Below are 20,405 nucleotides of genomic sequence, written 5' to 3'. Positions count from 1 at the left end.
ATTTTCTACTTATATTTTTAGATGTTATGATGCTCCAAAATTTGTTTTGAGTCATTATTCTAAGGAATTTGGAAGAGTTTGAGGGAAAGGTTGGACAAAATACTCCCTTTACCATTGTGGCTCTATCTTCTAAAAATATCTTTTTTTTTTTTTTTTTTTTTTTTTTACTATGAAGCAAATTCATTTATTTCATTAGCAACATATATTCTTCCAAATCCTTTCAAAGAAAGCATCATCTGATTGTGTATGTATTTGTGTTTTTGTATTTAAAGTTGAAATACAAATGAAAATTAACTTCATTGTTATTGCTGTTTCGCAATGTGGAATAGCACCAACAGCAACCATCACAACAATGAATACTAAAAAAAAAAAAAAAAAAAAAAAAAAAAAAAAACCTCTAATTCTTCTTCTTTTTATTTATTTATTTGGCACAAAGATAGCCCAGAAATTACTCCCTTTTTTCCCTAGTTTTTTTTTATTTTTTGTTTTTTGTTTTTGTTTTTGTTTTTTTTGCTGAGGCAATTGGGGTTAAATGACTTGCCCAGGGTCACACAGCTAGGAAGAATTAAGTGTCTGAGATCAAATTTGAATTCAGGTCCTCCTGACTTCAGGACTAGTGCTTTATGCATGGCACCACCTAGCTGCTACTCTAGGTTACTTTTTTTTTTTTTAATTTTTTATTTTATTTTATAATCATAACATTTTTGACAGTACATATGCATGGGTAATTTTTTACAACATTATCCCTTGCACTTACTTCTATTCAGATTTTTTCCCTTCCTCCCCCAACCCCCTCCCCCAGATGGCAAGCAGTCTTATATATGTTAAATATATTACAGTATAATTTAGATACAATATATGTGTGTAGAACCGAATTTTTTGTTGCACAGGAAGAATTGGATTCAGAAGGTAAAAATAACAGTTTACATTCATTTCCCAGTGTTCCTTTTCTGGGTGTAGCTGGTTCTGTCCATCATTAATCAATTGGAATTGGATTAGCTCTTCTCTATGTTAAAGAAATCCACTTCCATCAGCATACATCCTCGTACAGTATCATTGTTGAAGTGTATAATGATCTTCTGGTTCTGCTCGTTTCACTCAGCATTAGTTGATGTAAGTCTCTCCAAGCCTCTCTGTATTTCTCCTGTTGGTCATTTCTTATAGAACAATAATATTCCATAACATTCATATACCATAGTTTACCCAACCATTCTCCAATTGATGGACATCCATTCATCTTCCAGCTTCTAGCCACTATGAAAAGGGCTGCCACAAACATTTTGGCACATACAGGACCCTTTCCCTTCTCTAGTAGTTCCTTGGGGTATAAGCCCAGTAGTAGTATGGCTGGGTCAAAGGGTATGCACATTTTGATAACTTTTTGGGCATAATTCCAGATTGCTCTCCAGAATGGTTGGATTCTTTCACAACTCCACCAACAATGCATCAGTGTCCCAGTTTTCCACAGACCCTCCAACATCATCGTTATTTGTTCCTGTCGTCTTAGCCAATCTGACAGGTGTGTAATGATACCTCAGAGTTGTCTTAATTTGCATTTCTCTGATCAATAGTGATTTGGAACACTCTTTCATATGAGTGGAAATAGTTTTAATTTCATCATCTGAAAATTGTCTGTTCATATCCTTTGACCATTTATCAATTGGAGAATGGCTTGATTTCTTATAAATTAAAGTCAATTCTCTGTATATTTTGGAGATGAGGCCTTTATCAGAACCTTTAACTGTAAAAATTTTTTCCCAATTTGTTACTTCCCTTCTAATCTTCTTTGCATTAGTTTTGTTTGTGCAGAAATTTTTTAATTTGGTGTAATCAAAATGTTCTATTTTGTGATCAATAATGGTCTCTAGTTCTCCCTTGGACACAAACTCCTTCCTCCTCCACAAGTCTGAGAGGTAAACCATCCATGTTCCTCCAATTTATTTATGATTTCGTTCTTTATGCCTAAATCTTGGACCCATTTTGATCTAATCTTAGTATGTGGTGTTAAATGTGGGTCCATGCCTAGTTTCTGCCATACTAATTTCCAGTTTTCCCAGCAGTTTTTGTCAAATAATGAATTCTTATCCCAAAATTTGGGATCTTTGGGTTTGTCAAAGATTAGATTGCTATTTTTATTCACTATCTTGTCCTGTGAACCTAACCTATGCCATTGATCAACTAGTCTATTTCTTAGCCAATACCAAATGGTTTTGGTGACTGTTGCTTTATAATATAGCTTTAAATCAGGTACACTTAGACCACCTTCCTCTGATTTTTTTTCATTAGTTCCCTTGCAATTCTCGACCTTTTATTCTTCCATATGAATTTTGTTGTTATTTTTTCTAGGTCATTAAAATAGTTTCTTGGGAGTCTGATTGGTATAGCACTAAATAAATAGATTAGTTTGGGGAGTATTGTCATCTTTATTATATTCGCTCGGCCTATCCAAGAACATTGAATGTCTTTCCAATTATTTAAATCTGACTTTATTTTTGTGGCAAGTGTTTTGTAATTTTGCTCATATAATTCCTGACTCTCCTTTGGTAGATATATTCCCAAATATTTGATACTATCGACTGTTATTTTGAATGGAATTTCTCTTTGTATCTCTTGCTGTTGGATTGTGTTGGTAATGTATAAAAATCCTGAGGATTTATGTGGATTTATTTTGTATCCTGCGACTTTGCTAAAATTCTGAATTATTTATAATAGCTTTTTAGCAGAGTCTTTGGGGTTCTCTAAGTATACCATCATGTCATCTGCGAAAAGTGACAATTTGATTTCTTCATTTCCTACTCTAATTCCTTGGATCTCTTTCTCGGCTCTTATTGCCAAGGCTAGAGTTTCTAGTACTATATTGAAGAGTAATGGTGATAGTGGACAACCTTGTTTCACTCCTGATCTTACAGGGAAAGGTTCTAGTTTATCACCATTACATATGATGTTTACTGAAGGTTTTAAATATATGCTCCTTATTATTTTAAGGAATAGTCCATTTATTCCTATACTCTCAAGCGTTTTTAGTAGGAATGGATGTTGGATTTTATCAAATGCCTTTTCTGCATCTATTGAGATGATCATATGGTTTTTATTAATTTGATTATTAATATGGTCAATTATACTAATAGTTTTCCTAATATTAAACCAGCCTTGCATTCCTGGTATAAATCCCACTTGGTCATAGTGTATTATCCTGGGGATGATTTTCTGAAGTCTATTTGCTAATATCTTATTTAATATTTTAGCATCAATATTCATTAAGGAAATTGGTCTATAGTTTTCTTTCTCAGTTTTCGATCTACCTGGTTTAGGTATCAGTACCATGTCTGTGTCATAAAAGGAATTTGGTAGGACTCCTTCAATCCCTATTTTTTCAAATAGTTTACATAGCATTGGAGTTAGTTGTTCTTTAAATGTTTGGTAGAATTCACCTGTAAATCCATCTGGTCCTGGGGACTTTTTCTTAGGAAGTTGGTTAATAGCTTGGTCTATTTCTTTTTCTGAGATGGGACTATTTAGACTACTTACTTCTTCCTCTGTTAATCTGGGCAAGCTATATTTTTGAAGGTATTCTTCCATTTCATTTAAGTTATCGAATTTATCGGCATAAAGTTGAGCAAAGTAGCTCCTAACAATTGTTCTAATTTCCTCTTCATTAGTGGTGAGTTCACCCTTTTCATTTTCAAGACTATCAATTTGCTTTTTCTCTTTCCTTTTTTTAATCAGGTTTACTAAGGGTTTGTCTATTTTGTTGGTTTTTTCATAAAACCAACTCTTAGTTTTATTAATTAATTCAATAGTTTTTTTACTTTCAATTTTATTAATCTCCCCTTTTATTTTTTGAATTTCAAGTTTTGTGTTTGTCTGGGGGTTTTTAATTTGTTCCTTTTCTAGCAATTTTAGTTGTAAACCCAATTCGTTGGCCCTCTCTTTCTCTACTTTATGCAAGTAGGCCTGTAGAGATATAAAACTTCCCCTAATTACTGCTTTGGCTGTATCCCACACATTTTGGTATGATGTCTCATTATTGTCATTTTCTTGGGTGAAGTTATTATTTATGTCTATGATTTGCTGTTTTACCCAATCATTCTTTAGTATAAGATTATTTAGTTTCCAATTATTTTTTGGTCTATTTTCCCCTGGCTTTTTATTAAATGTTATTTTGATTGCATTATGGTCTGAAAAGGATGCATTTACTATTTCTGCCTTACTGCATTTGATTTTGAGGTTTTTATGCCCTAGTATATGATCAATTTTTGTATAGGTTCCATGAACTGCTGAGAAGAAAGTATATTCCTTTCTGTCTCCATTTAGCTTTCGCCAAAGATCTATCATATCAAACTTTTCTAGTATTCTATTTACCTCTTTGATTTCTTTCTTATTTATTTTGTGGTTTGATTTATCTAATTCTGATAGTGCAAGATTGAGATCTCCCGCTATTATAGTTTTGCTATCTATTTCCTCTTGCAGCTCTCTTAATTTCTCTTTTAAGAATTTAGATGCTGCACCACTTGGTGCATACATGTTTAATATTGATACTACTTCACTATTGATGCTTCCCTTTAGCAGGATATAATGCCCTTCCTTATCTCTTTTAATTAGATCAATTTTTGTTTTTGCTTGATCTGAGATGAGGATGGCTACTCCTGCTTTTTTGGTTTTGCCTGAAGCATAATAGATTCTGCTCCATCCTATTACTTTTAGTTTGAATGTCTCATCCTGTTTCAGGTGTGTTTCCTGTAAACAACATATAGTAGGATTCTGACTTTTAATCCAGTCTGCTAACTGCTTCCTCTTTATGAGGCAGTTTGCCCCATTCACATTTATGGTTAGAAGGACTAATTCTATATTGCTTGCCATCCTATTAACCCCTGCTTATGCTTTTCCCCTTTCCTTCCCTTTTACCCTCCTATCCAGTATTAAACTGGTAAACACCACTTGCTTTTCACAGCCCTCCCTTTTTAGGATCCCTCCCCCACCTTAAAGATCCTCCCCTTATTTTATCCCTTTTCCTCGAAATTACTGTATTCCCTTCCCCTTAGCTTACTCCTTCCCTTTCACTTTTCAATGAAGTGGAAGAAGTTTCACCATAAATCGAATATGTCTATTGATACACGCTATGTTCAACTCCCTCCTTTCTTTCTCTCAGATATAATAGGTTACCTTTGCCTCTTCATGAGATGTAGTACCACCACTTTATACTTTTTTATGATATAATCTCCTTTCCACCTCTAGTTTCTAAGACAAAATGTACATATGTTCTTTACATATTTTTTTGACAGAAGTATAGTTCTCAAGATTTCTTTTTACCTTTTTTAGAAGTCTCTTGAGTTCTGTATTTGAAGATCAAACCTTTTATGTAGGTCTGGTTTTTTCATCAAAAATAGATGGAATTCATTTATTTCATTAAATGTCCATCTTCTTCCCTGGAAAACGATGCTCATTCTTGCTGGGTAAGTTATTCTTGGCTGCATACCAAGTTCCTTAGCCTTTCGGAATATCATGTTCCAGGCCCTGCGTTCTTTTAATGTGGACGCTGCTAGATCCTGTGTTATCCTTATTGTGGATCCTCCATATCTGAATTGCTTTTTTCTAGCAGCTTCCAATATCTTTTCCTTTGTCTGATTGTTCTTGAACTTGGCCACTATATTTCTTGGCGTTTTGATTTTAGGGTCCCTTTCAGTAGGTGATTGATGATTTTTTTCAATGTCTATTTTACACTTTGTTTGCAGAACGTTTGGGCAGTTCTCTTTGATAATTTCCTCGAAAATGGTGTCCAAGCTCTTTTTTTCCTCCCATTTTTCAGGGAGTCCGATTATTCTCAAATTGTCTCTCCTGGATCTGTTTTCCAGGTCTGTTGTTTTTCTGGTAAGGTACTTGACAGTCTTTTCAATTGTTTCATTTCTCTGGTTTTGCTTGACTCCCTCTTGGTTTCTCCTTGAGTCATTCATTTCCACTTGTTCCAGTCTAATTTTCAATGATGTATTTTCTTCACTCACTTTTTTTATATCTCTTTGTAATTGTCCAATTGAGTTTTTATCTTCTATGGAATTTTTTTCCATTGTATCCATTTTATTTTTTAGAGAGCTGATTTCTTTTTCCAGCTCTCTAATCCTGTTTTCCTTGGAGTTGTTTACCTTTTCCAGCTCACTAATCCTGTTTTCCTTGGAGTTGTTTACCTTTTCCAGCTCACTAATCTTGTTTCTCAATGATTTGATTTCTTTATCCATTCTGTCTTTGAATGCATGGGATGACTTCTCCAGGCTCTCTTGCCAAGCTTCCCTTTCCTTTTCCCATTTCTCTTCCAGCTCTCTTGTGAGAGCCTTTTTGATTTCCTCTATGAGGTTCTTTTGTATTGAGGAGCAGCTTATATCCCTCCCAGGGGATACATCTGGGGACAGTCTTTTCCTAGTCTCCTCAGCATTTGAAGTCTGCTCCCTCTCCACACAGAAGCTGTCAATGGTTAGAGCCCTTTTGAATTTTTTGTTCATTTTGTCTGAGTAGGAATCAAAGAAAACAAACTGACAAGAGAAACAATTGGTCTGTTTTGTGGGGGATGGGGCTGGATTGTATTAATGGGCTTCCTCTACAGACTGGGGGTAGGGCAGCAGAGAGGCACTAACAGAACAGCAATGACTGTACTGAGTCTGCGCTCTGAGGCTCTGAGAACTCACCGAGTCAGTCCAGGTGGGGGTTGGGGGTGGCCGGGCTCTGAGAGACGCTGGCTTTCTGGGGTTTTAATCTTCACCTCCGGTGTTTACACCCTCTCAGCTGCTCCTGGCTTGCTGCCAAGACAGAGCATCCACACTGGGGCAAAAGCCCTTTCACAGAAACGGCAGAGATCACACCCCTCCCCCTCTGGTCTGAGCTGTGTGAGCTGCCTGTCTTGCTCTGGCTGTCTGCCCTCAGTCTGCGCCCAGTCTGATTGACCCTCCCCCGAACAAACACAGACCTTTTCTGGCGACTTTCAAGGATGTCTTCTCTTGGTGATAATTTGTGGATTTCTTTCTGGGTCAAGCATTAAGTCAGAGGCTTGTCATGAAGTAAGTTCTGAGAGAAAACGAGGAGCTCAAGCAGCTGTCTGCCTCCACGCCGCCATCTTGGCCGTAAAAATATCTTTATATTTTAAAAATATTTTCCAAAGAAATCAAAGATAGAAAAGAATCTTTATATAGAGAGATATTTATTAAAGTTCCTTGTGGCTGGCAAAGAGTGGGAAAAGTGGAATACTCATCATTGTGGAATTTCTGAGCAAATTGTGGAATAGTAATATGAAAGAATATTAATTTCACAGAAACATGGGAAGATTGCTATAAACTGAAAACTGAGTAGACTCAGGTAAAACAATTTGTGCAAGGGCAACAATTTTGTAAAACAATTTAGAATGACAGAGGACTGAAGAAATTGCATATCTACTTCCAAACTGAGAAGTGATGAATTAAATATGTAAAACAAGACATGCTTTTGACCATGGCCAATGTGGAATTTTTTTTTGGATATGTGTGACTGCTAAATGAATTTTGTTTGTCCTTCCCACTAACCCCCCCAATGAGAGAGTGGAGGAAAGCTTTTTAATTAAAAATAACAATTATTATAAACAGAATCCCCAACATCCTCTTAAGTGTCAGATTGTTTCATCTCACATAAGAGACCTTCACAAGTCTCCACTGTTGCTAATACATTCTCTTGTTCTAGGACTCCATTATATAATGTATATTATTGTATATATAGATTATTATGAATATTTGCTTCTCCATTATAATATAATGTAATATTCTAATTAATTTTTTCTGTGTATCATCAGTGTTCAATGCCTCACATTTAGTAAATGATTGAGAAATGTTTTGTTGATAAATATATAGAATAGATCTATTATTTCACTAACATAGGGAATTTCCTGGTGGTAAAATTCTACCAACTCAGATTGGCATCTTCTCTGCAACTGTTGGTCTAGGATGTTAAAAGGTTAAGTGACTTAGTAATATCAAATAGCCAACATAATTAGCATTTGAACTCAGGTCTTCTTAGTTCCACAATCTGCTCCCTATCAATGATGCCAAACTGTATTTTAATTAATATCAAATTAATAATGTATCAACACCTTAGCATTTTCATTCTTCTGACAAATATTTGAGTGCCTACTATGTCCAAGGTACTATGCAAAGCATGGCTACTACATTGTTGGCTCATACTAAATGTTTCCTCAGTTAAATCACTTGGACCTTTTGAATGTCAATTACTGCAAACTATGTGTCCATTAACCAACTTTTGGGTGAATCATTCAACCAACTGCAAATCTACCCAACTGTATTACACTCTGGCATCTATTCATCAAAATTTTCCATGAGCTAGTTTCTGAAATACTAAAATGCACCAAAAGACAGATGCCCTACATCTGTACCATTTCCTTAATCTGCCAGATAACTAACCCTTCCAAAAAAGCAATGAGATTACCTTTGGCATGACCTATCCTTACTAAACCCATGCTGGCTACTACTTTTTTTCTAAGTACTACAAACACCATCTGTTTTAAAACCCATTCTATTTTTTCCCCAGAATCCAGTATTTTCACTGGTCCATAGTAATACATTAGTTTTCCTTTTTAGACTCTCAGGACATTTTCTGATTACTTTTCTAGCAATCTCTCATGATTTCTCTATTTTTTTGTTTATGTTTTCAAATTAAAAGTTATTTCAATCTTAGAGTGTTGTAGCTTGTTAAACTTGGAGACAATCTAGAAATTTCTTGATATTATTTAAACAGATGACTGCATTTTGAATCTCTTAATTTCTACATATTTTTATCCATTCATAAGTTTTCTCAGCAATTTCATTTCATAAATGTTGTCCAGTATTTAAAAGGAAAATTTAAACTCATAACAATTATGTTAGGCAATGAAATTTTATTCAGTATCATAATATTTGTCCCCTGTCAGCACTATAAGGCAAACAAATGGAAAGTAGGGAATAATAATAATAATAATAATAATAATAATAATAATAATAGCATTTCCATAGCAGTTTTGCAAAACATCTTATAAATATCATGTCACATTATTTTTATCCTTACTACAACCCTAGGGTAGAAGTGCTATTATCTCTATTTTATATTTGAGGAAACAGAGACATGAAGAAATTAAGTGACTTGTACAAAGTCAGACAACTAACTAGTGTTTGAAGCTGTATTTGAACTCAGATCTTCCTGACTCTAGATCCAGTGTTCTATACAATATCTTTAGCTTCAGTAAAATTTATTAAGAGCTGACAGGTTTATCAGAGTTAAAATGACAATGATTTATATTTATGTAGTACATTAAGATTTGCAATGAGATTTACTGATCACACTCTAAGAATTGGTTACTGAAATATCCTTCCTCAATTTCTCAATGAGGAAACTGAAGCTCAGAGAATATGATGTAATTTGCCCAAGATCATAGAACTAGCAAGTGACTTTACAGGATAAAATGAAAGCTCAAGCTTGCCTGATTCTCAATAAACTATATAATTCACTATTACATTAAGATACAAAAATGTATAGCTATATCAAACTGGCATATTCAATTACATTTTAATGACCATTTCAGTGACATCATAGATTTTCTTTTATAAATGTAGTCGTTAATTACTCATCATCACTGCTTTTGATAATAGCAAATATATAAAACCTACCCAAAATGTCAAAATTATATTTATATATAATGATTCATACATATATAGGACTTTAATATTTAAAAACAACAACCTTATCAGGTAGGTAGTGGAGGTATTATTATCTATCTTTAAGAAAAAAACTATATCAAACTGACATCAGTTTACCTAGGAGAGCAGGAGTAGCATCAGAGTTGAGATTTCCTCTAGACTTTCTGATTCTAAAATCAGTCATGTAGAGGATTTATGATCATTGATTTAGGTATGATATTCACAAATACAATTAATAACTAATCTGTAACTCAGGTTATATCTTAGAAAGCTGTTGGCAACTCAAAGAGTTTGAATCTTTCTTCACACAATGATTAAAGTATGAGAGAACATTTGAAGCTATGTATTCATAAATCTAAGTGCAATGCTCTTTCATTCTCACATGGTGCTTCTTGATAAAGCCAAAGACAGTGACATTTTTCATACTATTTTAAAGGAAACATAAGCAAAAGAATATTAGTAGATTTTTTTGTTAGAAACTACTCTTAAAACAATTGCTCCCTAGGAAAGTTATCCATTATTTTAGTTTCCCAAGGTATTCCAACTTAAAATTCAATTGGAGATAATTTTAGCTTGTGAAAAGCATAAAGAAATAATGTAGTTTACCATTGTCTCCATACCCACATCTTTAGCTTTGCATCCATCTTCAACAGGTTGTATGGTTTACCTGATATGGATCTGAGAGGAGAGAAAACCCATCTCTTATGATATATTCCCTGAAAATTTCCCCTTCTCTTCCTAGCAAGCACATATTTGGAACACCTATTTCTTTCTTTTTTTTTATTTAGAATTTTTTTCCACAGTATATATGCATGAGTAATTTTTTAATAGTATCCCTTGTATTCGTTTTTTCCAAATTATCTCCCTCTCCCTTTACTCCCTCCCCCCGATGACAGGCAATCCGATACATTTTACATATGTTACAATATAACCCAGATACAATATATGTGGGTAAATACCATACTGAAGGTATAAGTAACCTGGGTAGATAGACAGTAGTGCTAACAATTTACATTCACTTCTCTGGTGTAGTTATTTCTGTCCATCATTGATCAACTGAAAGTGAGTTGGATCTTCTTTATGTTGAAGATATCCACTTCCATCAGAATACATCTTCATACAACATTGAAGTGTACAGAGATCTTCTGGTTCTATTCATTTCACTCAGCATCAGTTGATGTAAGTCTCTCCAAGCCTCTCTGTATTCCTCCTGCTGGTCATTTCTTACAGAGCAATAATATTCCATAACATTCATATACCATAATTTACCCAACCATTCTCCAATTGATGGGCATCCATTCATTTTCCAGTTTCTAGCCACTACAAAAAGAGCTGCCACAAACATTTTGGCATATACACTTTAGTATTTCTTTGGGATATAAGCCCAGTAGTAACACTGCTGGATCAAAGAGCATGCACAATTTGATAACTTTTGGGGCTTAGTTCCAAATTGTTCTCCAGAATGGCTGGATTCTTTCACAACTCCACCAAAAATGCATCAATGTCCCACTTTTCCCACATCCCCTCCAACATTCATCATTATCTTTTCCTGTCATCTTAGCCAATCTGACAGATGTGTAGTAGTATCTTAGAGTTGTCTTAATTTTCATTTTTCTTATCAATAGTGATTTGGAACACTCTTTCATTTGAGTGGATATCGTTTCAATTTCATCATCTGAGAATTGTCTGTTCATATCCTTTGACCATTTATCAATTGGAGAATGGTTTGATTTCTTATAAATTAGAGTCAGTTCTCTATACATTTTTGGAAATGAGGCCTTTATCAGAACCTTTAACTGTAAAAAATATTTTCCCAATTTGTTACTTCCCTTCTAATCTTATTTGCATTAGTTTTGTTTGTACAAAAGCTTTTTAATTTGATGCAATCAAAGTCTTATATTTTATGATCAATAATGATCTCTAGTTCTCCTTTGGTCATAAATTCCTTCCTTCCACAAGTCTGAGAGGTAGACTATTCTCTGTTCCTCTAATCTATTTATGATCTCATTCTTTATGCCTAAGTCATGGACCCATTTTGATCTTATCTTGGTATATGGTGTTAAGTGTGGGTCCAAATCTAATTTCTACCAAGTATAGTGTGTTTTTTTTTAAATTCCTATGATTACTGAAGAGAAAAGGAAAAAAGACTAACCTAGTTTATTTACCATTGCATTTAGTTGTTACTTGAAAATGAATAAAAGGAAAAATTTAAGTGGTTTTATTTAATATCTGAAATGAACTGCATAATAACATAAAACTACAAGATCAAATAAGTGAAAAGAAGGTATCTGCTATTGTATTGATGGTTTGAGTTGCTTTATGTTATGACATTGGCCCCAGCCAAAGCAGTACAAGCAGTTGTATATATTCTTTCATTGTTAATGATTTTATTTTACATATATTTAAATGTTTAGCATTTTAACATTATTCATATATTGAAAATTATGAGTATTACTATTCACAAAAGGGTTTTCTGCACTTCATAAAATATTAAACATTATTTCATGAATTGGGCAAGGTCCCTTATTAATAGTAATTACTCATAGTTTTCTTTATTTGAATAAAATTAAATATGAATTCCATATATAATAAACTTATATTCATGAACTTAACAATGGTTGATACTCTAGCTAGTTAATTAATGAGATAAAGATTGCAAGTTCATTCATGATAAATGATCACAACATAAGCATGGATTTCTCTTGTGCTGATGTTATTAAAAATAAAATAAAGGAATACCATAAGTGGCAAGCTGAGGTGAATGTGGTGAATATGGTGAAATCAAAGATTTTGTAATTTTGTTTCATGTCCTCTCCCCAATCTGCTTTGCTTTAAGTTTTTTTGCTTATGAAACTCATATCCAAAAGATCTCAAGTAACATGAAATATATGATTAATCATAGTGTTTAGCATTTGTAAAGCACTTTATAAATATCATCTCACCTTGCTCTCACAACAAGATAAGAAAGATAGGAGGTATTATAAATGTGAAAATCTAAACAAAAATAGAGGTTAGAATGACTTACCAAAGTCACAAAACTAGTATTTGAGGCTTGAGTTGAACTTGGGTTTTCATAAATCCAAGTCTGGTACTCTATCTAATTAATGTGCCATACAGCTTCCTCATTTCTATTTCATAATAATATTTTTCCCAGAGACAACAAATCTTTTCCTTCCCCCTTCCCTTTTCTTTTCTGGAGACAACAGGATAATAATAATCAGAGAACTGGTCTCTTACTTAGGAAGACGTGAATCCAAATTCCTCCTCTGAAATATGTGGCTTGGCCTCATAGCTTCTCTGGACTTCAGACATTCCCTTAAGACTATAAGACTATAAATTACTGATTGGCAGTCATACAGGAGCTTTCCTTAAAAGGGAATTCCCAAAACAAATAGAATAAAAACTCTGATCATTTTCAGTGCTTTTTTAAAGTTAATATATTCAATATGAGGATAAATTTGGCAATTCATTTGGCAAGGAATTAAAGTGTAAATATAAGTTCTAGTTAATAACCACTATTAACAATCTATGTGTGACTGTCCAATATAGTGTTTTGAAACAATTTTGAAAGTCTTTCTACTTTGAAAGTAGAACCACAAAGGTTCTACTCAAAGCTTGGAGAATCCAATTTTGGCTTAGAGAATCTTAACAATTTTTGTATCATTAAACCCCTTAATACCATGGAATCCTGTGAGCTTCTTCAGAATAATTTTTTAAATCCAAATTTAAATAAATGCTAGATTTCATCTAGAGGGTAATAAAACCCATCAAGATTTTTTTCCCCACTGTGATTAAGGGATTATTTACATTTATCCCCTTAGTAATCTCTACTTCAGAATATTTAGGGGAGGTTATTTTTCTTTTGTTTTGTTTTGCATTTTACTGAGTCATCTCTCATTATGCTACATGATCAACTAACCTACTTCCTTACTCATTCTTACATTTTCTGGATGGTAGACACCATTCAATTTCAGGTCTATGGTTTATAATATACTTTATTGACTTGCATGGGCTGCAGATTGATTCACTCTCCTATTTTATATAGTATCATTTCTGATTGTTGAGTACATAGCAAAAGTTTAGGAGAAAAAGTACCTCAGGCAAGCTCTTATACATTTCATACTGTTGTAGATATATTACTTCACCTGGAAAACGTTTATTTGCCTAAAAGTCAGTGTGAATTCAGAAAAGGCTAGGAATATTAATATATATAGTGTTTGCTTCCTGACATATCCAGTATAAATACCAGGAGAAAAAAGGTCTATACATGATGTTCAACTATCTCACCATGGTCTTTGATACAATCAGTAGTGAGAGCTTATGGGAAAGTATGGCAAATTTGCTTGCTCCAAGAAGTTCATCAGAATTATACATTAGTTTCATGCAAGCATATAAGTCATCAATGGAGTGAAGCAAGGCTGGGTTCTTGCTCCCAATGTTGTCAGATGTCTTTATATGGACAAAAATGGCATTCAGGTTAGCTACCACACTGATGGTAAATTATTTAACTTGAAAAATGGCTACAGGCTAGAACTAAAGTAGAGGAAGAATCAGTGAATTACATTTTGTTTACAAATTATTGTCCAGTAAATGCAGCATCTAAAGCTCAAATACAATAAAATGTGGCTTGATTCTTTGCTGCTTGAGCTAATTTTGACTTAACAATTAGCACCAAGAAAACACAATCAGCACTATACCATCTATATTTGCAACCAATGGTTATAGCAAATTGAGAAGTTTTGAATGTTGTGGATAACTTCATATATCTTGGAAATATAATTTCCAGGGATGTATACATAGATAATGAGGGTGATGTTTGCATTTTCCGAGTAACTCAGTGTTTGGTGACTCCAAAGGAAAGTATGGGATAGAAGAGGTATTAGATTAAGTACAAAAATGAAGATCTATAAAGCCAGCTGACTTCACTGTTGTATACTTAAGAAATGTGAACAGTATACCAGCAGCAAGCCAGGAAATTAAATTGCTTCCATTTGAATTCTCTTAAAAAGATTCTGAGATCACCTGGCAAGATAGGCACTGGACACTGATCTCTTTTCTTGAGCTAAACTGCCAAACATCCAAATGCTACTTCAGAGAGTGCAACTCTAATGAGCTGATAACATTGTTTGACTGTCAAATGTACTTTTGCCTAAAGACTAATTTTTGGACAACTCACTGGAAACACTCACATGGAGATGAGAAGAGGCAATACAAGCATAGCCTACAGGTTTCTTGGAAGAACTATGGAATTGATTGTGTGGTGTAGAAAACAGTGGTAAAGAACCTCTCAACATGATATGCCACATCAAAGAAGGTACTGTGCTCTATGAATAAAGCAGAACTGCAGTAGCTCAAAAGAAAAATTGGTTGATCAACTTTAGAGACATTGCAGCTCCAAATGTTAATATTGATTATTTTTTCTTGACCCATGGTAGAGCATTCCACCATTTTGTTAGTCTAATCAGCCAGAGTTAGACATAACCTACTTTGACTCCAACACAATGATGTCATTTTGGTCCTCTTCAAGACTGAAATACAAGAAGCACTCAACTAGAATGTAATGGATTACAGAATATCTATTAAAATCTCTGAATATCAGAAGTAGCATGACATTTTAAAAATTACATTAGAAATAAAGGATGAATATGAAGAATTCAGAGAAACATTGAGAGATATGTGATCTGATACAGAAACAAGCAAAACTAAAGTTATTAGACAGTGATTACACTATAAGTGAAAAGAAATATGCATATTTGTTTTAAGGGTTTCCCTTTCTCTCTTCTTTCTCTGTCTCTGTTTCACTCTGTCTTTATCTCTATGTCTATGTCTGTCTCTGTCTCTCTGTCTCTTCTCTCTCTCTGTCTGTCTGTCTCTCTCTCTCTCTTACACACACACACAAGCACACACACACACACACACACACACACACACACACACACAAAATAGATCTTTTTCCATCAAAAAAAAAATTAAGTCAACCAACAAGCATTTTAAAAGTGCTTACTATTATCTAGGATTTATACTAAGCACTGGATAAGTACATAGAAATAAAGAGAACAGACACTCTCCTCAAGAAGCTTACCTTCTTATAAAGGAGAAAAATATATAAAGAGAACTAAAAAGTGGGAGGTAAAAGTGTCTACATTGGGAGATAATTGGGAGGTGAAATATGGAAAATAAAGGATGGCTTCTCTGGAGTCTTTCTTAATGAGGAGGTTCCCAAGGAAACTTATTAATAGGAGAAGGAACCAGCAGAAGGGATAGGCATCTGAAACATGGTAACAAAGCCTGGAAAATAAAGTACATTTTTAAAAAGTATATATCATAGTCACAGAAAATATCTGGTTTTAATTAATTAAATATGCATTGCTAATTTTTACAGAGTGGTAGGAGACAACTAGAGTAGAATGCTACTGGCATTGTTAATTGGAGTCACCCTATCAGCTGTTTCTACTGATATATTTTTCTCTGTTATAAAAGAACTTATTTACAGAGTACTATAGGGCATAGTGGAAGTGATAATGATGTAAAAAAATCCATCATAAATCATTTTCCAAGCATTTATTAAGCACTTACTATATCCAAGATACTGTTCAAAAAGACAAAATCAGTCTTTTGGATTGAAGGAAGGAAGAAAGGAAAGGAAAGAAGGAAGGGAGGGAGGGAGGGAAGGAGGAAGGGAAGGAGGGAGGGAAGGAGGGAGGGAAGGAGGGAGGGAGGAAGGAAGAGAGACAGACAGACAGACAGAGATTGAGAAACAGACAGAGACACAGAGAGAGAGACAGAGAGAGGAAGGGAGGAAGGAAGGAAGGAAGGAAGGAAGGAAGGAAGGAAGGAAGGAAGGAAGGAAGGAAGGAAGGAAGGAAGGAAGGAAGGAAGGAAGGAAGGAAGGAAGGAAGGAAAGAAGGAAGGAAGGAAGGAAGAAAGGAAGGAAGGAAGGAAGGAAGGAAGGAAGGAAGGAAGGAAGGAAGGGAGGGAGGGAGGGAGGGAGGGAGGGAGAGACAGAGAGAGGGAGGGAGGGAGGGAGGGAGAAAGGAGGAAGGGAGAGATGGAGAGAGGGAGTGAAAGAGGAATGAATAAAAATAAATTTTCTTTTGGAAAATTTAGATTTGAGAATCAGAGAACCTGGCATTGAATCCTGATCTCTGCTGCCTATTTACCTGCTTTATCCTGGCATAATATATTTCACTTTCTTGATCTTTAAAATGATGTAGCTATGCTAGGTTAGACTAGGTCTCTAAATGATCATAAACTCTAAGACACTTCAAAACTTACACTGACCTACTGAACTGCTTTTTTGTTAAAACATTTTCTACATAAAGCATTTGTTGAAATTCAAACATGTTTACCTAGCATCTATATAATCAATCTCCCATTGGCAAAAATTCTTTCATAAAAAAGATCCATGAGGGAATGAGCCCTATGATAAATCCTAAGAAAAGGAAGGAGATATAAAGAAGACGACATTATTTAAGAAAAAAAAAAAAAAAAGGCATAGGCTCACATTGGATGGAAATTGGTAAAATCCTGGCTGGAGTGGATAGACAAAATAAGGTCTGATTCAAAAGGACCATTTAAGGGGAAAAGGAGGTGACTGACAAAAGCAAGTAAAGACTGGCTTAAAATAAATCCTTCCTATGCCTCACCTTTGTCTAGGTGCTAGCCCTAACTAAACCCTCTATATGAATGGAAGTCAGAGAAACAATAGAAGATATAATATTGTGATAGGCAGAAATCACACATGTGGCTAGAATTATAGTGAATGTTACTGCCTGAGAACTACTCTCTGAGACAACTTTAACTATGCTTGATTTAGTAGCTGCTCACTGGGAAAAGTCAAGGACCTACCTCCTCTAATGCTTCACAACCAGGAAATCACTTCCACTTAATGCATTTGACTTGGAGGGAGAGGGGGGAAGGGCAGTTCATTCTATATTACCTGGCTCATCTCACTTACTCAAAAATGGAATAATCTAAAAACATGTTCTGCAGGAATAAGAAATGCCAACCATATATGATAATTTTAAATTTGCAATTTAAAAGTAATAAAATCTTTGTTTTTATCTTGTATTTTCTAAAATGTGATTCTAAAATTATTTTAACACTGATATCTTTTATGCCTCACTTACTTGATGTTATAATTTTCTACATTAGAAAATTTAGAAAAGTAAAACTTACTATATACTATCAATAATAGCTAGATAGTGGAATCAAAAATTTAATATTGGAAAAAATAATAATGATTAATATGTTTGTGTACTTTTAGGTTTTTAAAGTTCTTTATATGTATTTTTTTTTTTATTTGAAGATAACTTAGAGGTCATATACTCCAGATGCCAAAACAGGGAGGAATACAGAGTAGATTCAGAGGACACAGTGGAAAGATTCAGAATTTTGAATTCAGAAAGTGTGGGTTCTAGTTCTCCCATTTGTGACTAGTTTTGTGTGACTTTTGTTGTTGTTGTTGTTGTTGTTGTTGATGCGGGTTGAGGTCCCTTTAAGATTCCTTTCTGATTTCCCAACCCCACCATAGCTGAAGAAGCTATGATCACAAATTCTGGTCAAAAAGCACTCTTTTGAATTCCAATGATATCCAGGCTTTCCCAGTCCCCACCGGATCTAAGCTAACTTGGGCTTTCTCAGCCCCCCACTATCTGCTCAGGTTTCCCCAATCCCCACAAACAGCTTCTTCCTTATCTAAAAACCCATTGAATTCTATTCCATGTTAACCCTGGCCAAAACCAGTCAGGAACCTGGGATTCTACCCACCTTCAAGATCACCAAGAGCCCCCATTATAAAAAGGGAACCCTGGAGCCTAGTCTTTTGCAGGAGCCCTAAACATGGTGTCCTTACACTGACCATGTAAGGGTTCCTATCCGCCTGGCAACCAGCTCGGGCCCTGGTGTCTTTCTACCTTTACCCTCACTTCCAAACCCCTACAATAAAAAATTTTTTTTTAATCAATCTAGGTTTTTGGGCCTGTAAATTCCTTTACAGGGGACTCTGCGCCATCACTAGACTGCATTTAACTATGTATCCTTGTGCTGAACCAAAAGGGGTTACCCCTTACCTAACTCTCATCATTATTAAATCAGTACAAGCTCCTAGAAGTCATTGTTTCCCTAAGTCTTCAAAAATATTCTTTTTAATAACCCGCTGGATAACTTTATTTTGTGAATTCATATTAATCTCATTAGTGATAATTTTCAACAATTTGCTTTTGTTTTTCTTTTTTAATGAAAATCTGATTATTTGCTTCCCTCTAGTCTTATAAGATCTCTGCTGAATGATTTAACTGTTCAAAAATATGACCAACAATATCTTTGTGAAATTTCTGTGATATGCAATTCATATGCATCCAGGAATGATTTTATTTAAATCACCTCTTTTACAAGTCTTTACATGCTTAAGGGTTCCATTCCTTCTAAACTATCTTTAAGTTACTAAGACTAATTTAAAGAGATCTCTATATTAAGGAGATAACAAAATGAGAATCAAATTGAATTGTTTCTAGCTCTTCTTGCACATCTCACTGTAGATGGAAGACTACACTAAATATAATGAGAACATTTTCATTTTGAACTTGGGTTTTTATAGCAGGTCTAAAATGGGGGTTCAAGGGAATAAATAGTGCTTGTGACTTTTATTTGCTAGTTGATAGTGAGGCCATAAAACCCACTGAGTCATTCCATACATTACTTAGTATTTCACATTAAGAAGTCTCTCCACAAATTATATCCATTTCTCTTAAGGACTACTCAATCTCAGAATCTTTCCTGTTGTGGTAATCTTTGGATCTCTATACCTTGCCATGCTGAAAACCTAAATAACCATTGGACTTTTCCTTTTATTTTTAAAATGCACATTCCTATATCTCTTCATCCTCTAGCTAGAATGCAAGTTTTAGGATAACATGGAATGTCATTTTTGTCTTTGTATGCACCACATTTTACACATAGTAGGAATTTAATAAATACTTTTCAAATTAAATTAAAATTTCATTTTAACCACAAATAATACACATCTTCATCTGTAAATGACAGAATATTTTTCCTTTGCTAACTGAGAGCTTGTCTGACCCTAGCAGGATATTAATATCATTGTCCTATAAAAGGTAATTGCCTTCATAAATTTCTTTAAGATCTTCTTTGAGGCATTTTAGTATCATAAAACATTATTAACATTATCGTAATCCTTTTATATGCTATTGCTTGGTTAGGTTATAAAAATTGGTGTTTCTCAGGAGATTATTAAACTATCTAAAGGAACAGAAAGGAGGATCAAAGTAAATGAGATGCCCTTTATAATGTATGATTCCTTGTTGCTATTCTTGTAAAATTATACTGTTGTATTTTTATACAGTCATTTTTCAGTTACAAATTCAACTACATTTTAACTTGATCAATTGGTCAATTTTCCACTAAGCCCATATTGTATTTTTAAACTATGATATTTGCAAGGTGCTGACCTTATTCTAATTTTTTTTTAACATAGGATGGGGAAATTCAATTCAACAAACATCTATTAAACAGTAGCTATGTAAAAGGAATACATTTATAAAGTCAGTAGATTACCACTTTAACTTTTTAAGATAAATTAATTGGCATGTAGATTGCTCCAATAGTTGTGTTTTTTGTTTGTTTGTTTGTTTGTTTTTAACTCGGGTTAAATGACTCACAAAGCTAATATATTCCTTGTTAAACAAA

This window comes from Sminthopsis crassicaudata, chromosome 4 (genome assembly GCF_048593235.1).
Source record: "Sminthopsis crassicaudata isolate SCR6 chromosome 4, ASM4859323v1, whole genome shotgun sequence".
Taxonomy (NCBI): Eukaryota; Metazoa; Chordata; class Mammalia; order Dasyuromorphia; family Dasyuridae; genus Sminthopsis; species Sminthopsis crassicaudata.
The sequence above is the reverse complement of the archived record's forward strand: the minus strand, read 5'-3'. Positions refer to the sequence as shown.